Below are 8,833 nucleotides of genomic sequence, written 5' to 3' on the forward strand. Positions count from 1 at the left end.
AGCTCTTACTTCCGGCCACTGGAACTTTTTATTTCTACCCAAGCTTAAATTCATCATTTTTACTTGTATCTGTAATAACAGTCCATGCGTCGCAAGGGGATATGAATATGGAAGCGTTGAACTCATCTAGCCGAGACATAACTATGTCTCATTCACCTCACATCGTCAATGTGTTGATCGTGTATTTGTACCGCATTTTGTCTCTTCTTTTGTTTTGTCTGTTTCCTTTTCTTTTTGTGCATTATTATGGTGTATGATAAAATCGGATCAGCTTATCTCCAAGAGATCCTAAATAGTGCTTCATGCGCCCCCAAGCACACTGGCGCACACGCGACACCAGGTAACACCATGGCCCAACACTGCAGTGCTCGCACAAGCTCACTCACTCGCCTGCTTTTTTTCATTCATTCTTTTTTTTCCTTGGTTTCCTCTTATGCTGATGTACTACTGTCCACAAAAAATAGGCTGCCGGTTTTTCAATAAAGAAATACTCACATATTATTAAAAATTACAAATTCAAGAAATTTTTACAAAACTGAATTTTTTATAGATTTGAAAAAAATGTTCACAGATTTTTAAAAAAATCCTGAATTTTAGTACAGTTGAATTTTTTGTTTTTTTCATTAAATTTAGAAAAGATCAAGAATTTTATTTTCCCCCAATTTGAAAAGAAAAGATGACAAATTTGAAAAAAGTTAAAAAGGTTGAAAAATTTCACGAATTTGAAAAAAGTTCATGAATTTAGCAAAAATATGATGAATTTGAAAAAATCACAAATTTCTAAAAAGTTCATTATTTTTTTAAAAATGTGCACAAATTTTAGAAAAAGGTTCATGAGTTTGAAAAAATCACATATTTTAAAAAATAATTCATGAAATTTGAAAAATATCACAACATTGAGACCCAAAAGTTCACATATTTGAGTTAAGAAGTTCACGAATTTGAAAAAAGTTTGCAAATTTAAGAAATATTGTTCACGAATTTCAAAAGAGAAAATTCATGAAATTTACAATTGAAAAAGGAAAAGTAAAAGAAAAAGCCCGGCCTAAAACCATAGAGAAAAAAAAAGAAAAACAGCGAGAAAGAGAAACCAAAAGAACAAAACTATTGCTACTATGCTAAATGGGCCGGCCCATTCTGATCGGGGAGCGGGGTGCGCCGCTTACTGAATACACTCTATTTGATCTCCCTGCACGTACGTTATGTCTTGTAGGCTTGTCCTATGGTTGGATGTTTAAAAGAACAGCGGTATCTCCAGTCTACCAAGGTTCAAGTCCTAGACTTGACATTGACACCCGCATTATTCCTTGATTTATTTCAGGCTTCCGACGATGTTTGTTTAGTGGGAGGAAATATTCCCGTCGACTAAGAGGCGTGTGACAACTATGTAAAATTTCAAAATGGTAGACGGGCTCATTCTCTTAAAGATGCTCATAGGGATAGGATATGCGTGTATTATTAGGGTGTGTGTATATTCGTGTATGTGAGTAATTTTGATTATACAATGTTAAAAAAAGACTTGTCCTGACTTGGCCCGCTGGAACGTATAGGATTGGGTCGGCTCCAGTACCCCACCGTACAAGCAAAAACCAGGGCATAATGACCCTCCCGTTTCTTTCCTTTTCCAATTTTTTATTTAATTTATTTCTTTTTGGAAAACTAAAGTAGAAAACGATAAAAAAATGAACATAAAATGCAAGGCGACCCAGTTGCAGTCTTGTTGTACCCCTTCAAGTTGCACTGCCTGAGTGGCAGCTGGTGCGGTGCTAGGTAGATGAGCACCCTTTCAGCTGGTTGTGTTCTAATTGATAGCACACATGCATATATAGCTTAGAATTTTTTGAATGAATGACAACCAAGTCTTAGAGCTGAAAGTATAAACCAAGGAAAGTAGTAGTGCTGCTTACAAGATGCATTCCACATACTGTGGCTTGTCCAAAAGGGTATCAAGATCGACAAATAAACATGCAATCTTAGCACTGTATCTAGCACATCTCATGTCATTGTACTGCAGCCACGAGGACCTGCCACTATAGAGCAACTGCTCATCTGCCCATCATCGAGGTTCTCCAGGCCGTGCTCGTTTTGCTCGCCATCGTAGTAGTCCTCGATGCAGTCCACATCCCTCTCACGGGCATCGCAGAAGTAGTGACCATTGCCGTAGAGGATAAACTGGAGCAAGTGTGCGCTGGGGAATTCTAGTTCGCCATAGTGCAAACCAATCGTTGCGCCTGACACCGAGGCCGGCATGGTTGTGGCGCAACGTCTTGAGCAGGCGGAGTTTGTGTGCCGCGCTCCCCTTGCGTGCCCAGAGCACCACCAGCCGCAGCAGCCGCAACATCGATCAACAGCCAAAATAGTATGTCAGAAGGAAGGCAGCGTTGACATTGTTCAGATAATGCACACAAAACTGACTCAATTATGGAGCAGTAAACACACCAGTAGCAGCGTAATTTGGCGGTTTATGATCTACCAAGTATAGAAAAAATATATTTCAATACTATAAGCATGCATTCATTCGAAAAAAAAGATTATTTGGAACTAAAAGGAACAGAAAGGTGGGCATGCTTCTAGTCCGTCGGTTAGCAATCTGAACAATCATGAAATTGAGGAGATGTGGAGAGGTGAATGAACTAAACTCCACTTGATGCACTGTAAAAAAAGCATCTGAGCAAAAAGGCACTTGCAGAGACACAGAAAACAGCCTACAGAAGAATTACAACAGAGAAACATAAAACTTATGCTGATTCAGTAATTAAAAAATTTGGCGGACCATAGTAATAATTCAAGAAACTATACTACTTCCATCGTCTGCTTGTCCTATGATAAATTAATAGATTTGTAGAACATGAAGGTACATCCAGGTATAAGCTGATGGCCGGATGGATTAAAAAATCCTCAGTGAAACATTTAAGTGTCCGAACAACGGAGGTAACAAACCTAACGGAACTATAAGTGATAATTCTTCAGTTGTCTACGGCACCACATATTTATTTTAAGAAGGGCACTGTCCACCAAATTAACAAGACACCTCGTTCTTTGTATATGCGTTAGCATCACATACCTTCTTGAGCATCACACATCTTGGGTTGGCATAGCTAGAGAAATCCTCTTCTCCTGAACATCGCCGAAATCTCTCTCAACTTCTCTCCTCTAATCTCCCTGATTCATCCCGGTAGCATCAGTTAGCCCAACACTTCCTTTCCTACCTCTCTCTTCTTCACACAGCCACCCCAACCATAGTTGCTCGACCTGACACCCAGCGTCTCCCTTCACCTGTACCTCGGGCTCCTCTGCATCTCGCCACCCTAGCCAAACAACATTTCAAAAAATGTTGTTTGGGTTAGAAAAATGTAATGATATGGCAAAAATGATTCAATAATGATTGTAAGCAGTGCCTTATATCCTCATTGGATAAGATAAGCATTACAGTACTATATACCATTCTTATTAAACATTGCAGGAGAGAGAGCCCAAATAACGTAATCTGTATTAAACAGATATAGGTACAAAATTGATCTCTGCAAATATCATATCATATCATTTCCAAGAAAAAAAAAACAGAGGTGATTTTTAAGAGAATTTACCTTAAGGTTGATTAATGAAAACACGACAAGAGAAGAGCTAAAGATTAATTTAATTAACCTCTATGTCAGCTCCAAGCAATCATGTTATATGGGTTAGCCCGTTTGTCGCACTGATACCTGAAGTTCTCATAGAAAGTCTGCAAAGGTGAAAGATTGGATGATTACGAAGTTGCAATGGTTTGAACATTAAGAGTTTTAAAACAAGAGAAAAGGAGGAAAGGGAAGTCACCTGATTGTTGCTCTTTAGGTAGAAATGAAAGACAAAAAGACCATGGTGCACTAATGTGAAAACAAATACTGATGTAAATGAGCAAGGCTCGAAAGTGGCTTGCTGACATATCTGAAGTCTGAACACAAAGATGATGCAACATATATCATAATTATATGTAACCGAAAATCAGAAATTCGGTAGTATCTGAAACTAAATTTAAAATAATATCAACCAAACCAGTTCATTAAGGTTCGATACATATATACAATCATAGACTCAATACTTATGTTATGACACATTTATTTTGAAATTTACTTATAATAAAACTGAAAAGCATATTAATTGCTGCTGCTACATGATTCCCTTTTGAACTGGAACAGGGGCCTATTATTCGAAAATAAATCAACAGTCTAAATAAGGGAAGCCATCGAGTATTGAGAGGTACTCACCATACCATAGTTTACTTATTATAAAGCTGAACATCGATTAAGTGAAGAGAAAGACTAAACAGATGATTCACGAACAATGACAAACTACCTGCTCACTTAATAGCAACCTGTGAAAAAAAGCACATGTCAGCACAAAGAGGAGCAGCAGCACATCCTAAGCAAAAATTAACATCCAGCGCAATCAAAATCACCTCCATGACAGCCATCAGGAGACGGAGCAAAGAGGAAGATGAACTAAGAGTGACCTCCATCCTTGGCTGCCTCCCAGACGACGACGTCGGTTCCTGCTCCCTGCAATGCGCAGAATTCAGCAAGACGCCGAAAGCAATCAACAGACGGCTAAAATCACATTTTACCTGATTCCAACATACATAAAAAAACGTACAATTTCTTTTAGCAATTCATCAAACGATTGGTGTGCACAACCACAACTGGACACATAGAATCTCTGAAGATGTCAAGACAGTCAGCTTCTGCCACCTAAGAGGGATTTCACCGCCCCGAGCTCGAGCTTACGTGAGAGAGGGAGGTAGGCAGTGGGGAGTGGGGTAGAGGTGCAGATTAAAACATGAAGGAAAGGAAGTGGAGACGATGGCTCATATATACGGCTTGCCGTCGCCGGAATCATGGCCGGACGCCGCATGGTCCCCATAGCCCCCGCCGGGGCACCCAACGTCATGGTGGCTATCCGAGCCTGGGACTCCATATCGGCGTTGTCGCACGCGCGGACGGGAGGGCTGGCCCCACGAGACAGAGATGCGCCGCCGCTGCTCTTCCTTTTCTTGCCGCTCCCATCACCGTCACGCGCTGCAACCTGCAAGAGCCTTGTTTGTCCCGCGGCGCCTCCCCCGTGTGTGCTGAGACAAGGCCGGGAAGGAATGGGAAGGGGTTGAGGGATCAGACTCACCTCAGATCCTGGCATCCATCCCTGTGGCGGCGCCTGTAGCAGATCACAAATCGAAACCGTCGCCGCCGCCTTCTCCTCCCACCCAATCTTCCCTCGAGAAGTCGAGATACATGGCTGGTGGCGTGCTTGCAGCCGTGTCCCCTCCTGCTTCTCCTACGCCCCACCTTCTCCTTCTCTTGCGCCCTACCTTCCTAGCCGCTGACCGCTGCTCTGCTGCCTCCTCCCGATGGCCAGGAATGGGAATGACCAGAGGTTGCGTGTTGAGGTAGCGTGTTTTGGAAGAGGAAGGGGGAAAGGTTGGGGGCTCGAGGCGACTTCCTGTCTCTGTCTCTCCCTTTCTTCTCGATAAAGCAAATGAGAAGTGCCGACCGTCGCTTTAATTGGCCATCGCAAACAGTCACGCCCTACCGACGTGGAACCGCGAGGCTCTGCCCTTGATGCACACCTTATTGTTTTGGATTATAGGTATATTTTGTGTCGTTGCAATATAGCAATAGTCATGCAACTGGCTGACATCTCTCCACCCGTTGTAGTCACATGTGTACCCCTATAATTGCAATCTGGTTATAACACTTTGTTCGGGGGATGAATCCTGGCAGGCAACGGAATCCAGATCCTTTTCAAAAACAACGGGGCATGCATCGCCCCTCAATCCGGCCCAACCTCGGCCGAGTCGCTCGACTCGGCCAGGTCACTCGACACGGCCAAGCAGGCCGACCCGGACAGACTCCTCGACTCGGCCCCAACAACCAAGATCAAGACTTCTCCAGCAAGCCAACACTGCCCTTGGCGTGTTCTTCAAACCCGGCCAAGGGTCAGCGGCTGTCACATCCTAGCCGTATGATGAGGCGAGTCTCCGCCAACTAATGATCAAAGCAACAGTACCCCGCCCATGCTTCTGGTCAGCCGGACGGGGCAACAGTGCCCTTCGCCTACCCGCTGACCAGGGTCGGCATGGCTACAGTGCCCTACGCGTACCCGCTGACTAGGCCTGGCGTGGCAACAGTGCCCCGACGTGACCTATGACGCCAACAAGCGGCGACCTGACGGAGCGCCACTGTAGCCGACTCAACCCGGCCATGCCCTCACGATCAACAAGACAGCACACAATGCCCCCTAGGCGCATGGGTCCGCGCCCAGAGAACCCGGCGAGCCCTGGTACCCGGCGGGTCCCAGCACCGGGTTCCCGGACACTGACAACCCGGCCCTACGGCCTTGTAATATTACCCTTGTACCCCTGGGGGGGTTGACCTATAAACCCCCCCAGGAGCCCCCATGCATACGGACAACTCACTTCATTCACACAATCGATCACACACACACACCCAACAAAGCAACACCCGAGGAGAGGGAGCAGCCTAAGACTTGGCCAGACCTCCTTCTTCCTCCATACAGCTTTAGGAGCAACTTTGTATTGTTACATATAAACCACACTCGGCAGGACTAGGGGTGTTATCTCTCCGGAGAGCCCCGAACCTGGGTATGTCTTGCATCCCGCGCTCGCTCATGCCGACCTCGCCTCTGAAACCCACCAGTGCCCTCGAGCCTCCTCCTATCTTTAGCCATCCCTTGGCATCTACCGCACGCCCACCATGATAGTTGACGCCCACCGTGGGGCAGCTCGAGGTCCTGGCCGGGAGAATGCTTCGGACGGGGATCCTCTCCGAGCCCGTCACGCCGGCGGACGACGTCATTGATGCGCTCGCCGCCTCCTCCGCCACGCTGCGCATCTTCGACGCGCCTACGGACGACGAGTACCCCCGCGAGGTACTTAGCTTTTCCGACTTCCCGCTCTCCATCAACGACGACACTCCCACCGGCGCGATGGACCTCTGCGTGGAGGTTTTCGTCACCGACATTGATGCCTCCTCATCGTCGAGCGCGGCAAGGAAGGCCGCCGAAGCTAAGGCCGCGGCGATAGGGCCGGCTCGCCCAACCCGTTGCGCGCCACGATTATTGACTCTAGTGCAAGTGGGAGACTGAAGGAAATATGCCCTAGAGGCAATAATAAAGTTGTTATTTATATTTCCTTATATCATGATAAATGTTTATTATTCATGCTAGAATTGTATTAACCAAAAACTTAATACATGTGTGAATACATAGAAAAACAGATTGTCACTAGTATGCCTCTACTTGACTAGCTCGTTGAATCAATGATGGTTATGTTTCCTAACCATAGACATGAGTTGTCATTTGATTAACGGGATCACATCATTAGAAAATGATGTGATTGACTTGACCCATCCGTTAGCTTAGCACGACGATCATTTAGTTTGTTGCTATTGCTTTCTTCATGACTTATACATGTTCCTATGAGATTATGCAACTCCCGAATATCGGAGGAACACTTTGTGTGCTACCAAATGTCACAACGTAAGTGAGTGATTATAAAGGTGCTCTACAGGTGTCTCTGATGGTACTTGTTGAGTTGGCATTGATCAAGATTAGGATTTGTCACTCCGATTGTCAGAGAGGTATCTCTGGGCCCTCTCGGTAATGCACATCACTTTAAGCCTTGCAAGAAATGCAACTAATGAGTTAGTTGCAGGATGATGTATTACGGGACGAGTAAAGAGACTTGCCGGTAACGAGATTGAACTAGGTATTGAGATACCGATGATCGAATCTCGGGCAAGTAACATACCGATGACAAAGGGAACAACGTATGTTGTTATGCGGTTTGATCGATAAAGATCTTCGTAGAATATGTAGGAGCCAATATGAACATCCAGGTTCCGCTATTGGTTATTGACCGGAGACGAGTCTTGGTCATGTCTACATAGTTCTCGAACTCGTAGGGTCCGCACGCTTTACGTTCAGTGACGATCGGTAATATGAGTTTATGTGTTTTGATGTACCGAAGGTAGTTCAGAGTCCCAGATGAGATCGAGGACATGACGAGGAGTCTCAAAATGGTCGAGACGTAAAGATCGATATATTGGACGACTATATTCGGGCATCAGAAAGGTTCCGAGTGATTCGGGTATTTTTCGGAGTACCAGAGAGTTACGGGAATTCGCCGGGGAGTATATGGGCCTTATTAGGCTTTAGGGGAAATAGAGAGAGGAGGCTGAGCCCCCCCAATGCCTAGTTCGAATTTGACTAGGGGGAGGGGCGGCTCCCCGTCCTTCCTTCTCTTCTCTTTTCCCTTTCCTTCTCTCCTACTCCTACTCACTACAAAAAAAAGACACATCCGTGACATTTTGGGCCGAACAATTTTTTTCTGTCATACATATGACACTTCTATGACGATAATTGTGACAAAACCCGGTATCATCATAGATGTGGTGGGCTCCTACTTCTATGACAAAAAATCATGACAGAAAATGGGCTTTTCGTCCTGGGCGGGCTGGAGACGCAGCTGCATGACATTCTTTGGGCCGTCCATGACGGAAAAAACCGTGGTAGAAGCGAGGGCGAGGAAAATTTCGGGGAGTTCCCGGTTACGGTGGGAGGTCGGGGGCCGAGAGATGCGCATTTCTCTCATACACGTATGCGCATGTGTGCGAGGCGTTGGCTCTAACTGAACCCGAGCGGGGCGTTGGGCTCTAACTGAACCCGATCGATTGCACTGCAGGCTACGCATTACTGAACCCGAGCGATCGATCGATGGCTGTTAACTGAACCCGATCGAGTGATTCCTTCGCTACTATTGCTAACTGAAGCCGGTCGATTG

General features: G+C 45.4%; 1 long non-coding RNA gene across 4 annotated transcripts; it reads right to left on the reverse strand.

Moving 5' to 3' along the window:
- Nucleotides 1-1,826: 1,826 nt before the first annotated feature.
- Nucleotides 1,827-5,481, reverse strand: LOC119272497. Of its 4 annotated transcripts, XR_005134755.1 has the most exons (6): nucleotides 5,155-5,481; nucleotides 4,439-4,538; nucleotides 4,248-4,354; nucleotides 3,817-3,934; nucleotides 3,646-3,724; nucleotides 1,827-3,308 (listed from the first exon to the last, which is right to left on the reverse strand). It is a non-coding gene; the product is annotated as an uncharacterized LOC119272497 (long non-coding RNA). The 4 variants fall into 4 exon arrangements; XR_005134752.1 differs by having other exon boundaries at nucleotides 3,817-4,354; XR_005134756.1 differs by having other exon boundaries at nucleotides 3,588-3,724; nucleotides 3,817-4,354.
- Nucleotides 5,482-8,833: the final 3,352 nt, after the last annotated feature.

Source organism: Triticum dicoccoides, chromosome 1A (assembly GCF_002162155.2).
Source record: "Triticum dicoccoides isolate Atlit2015 ecotype Zavitan chromosome 1A, WEW_v2.0, whole genome shotgun sequence".
NCBI lineage: Eukaryota > Viridiplantae > Streptophyta > Magnoliopsida > Poales > Poaceae > Triticum > Triticum dicoccoides.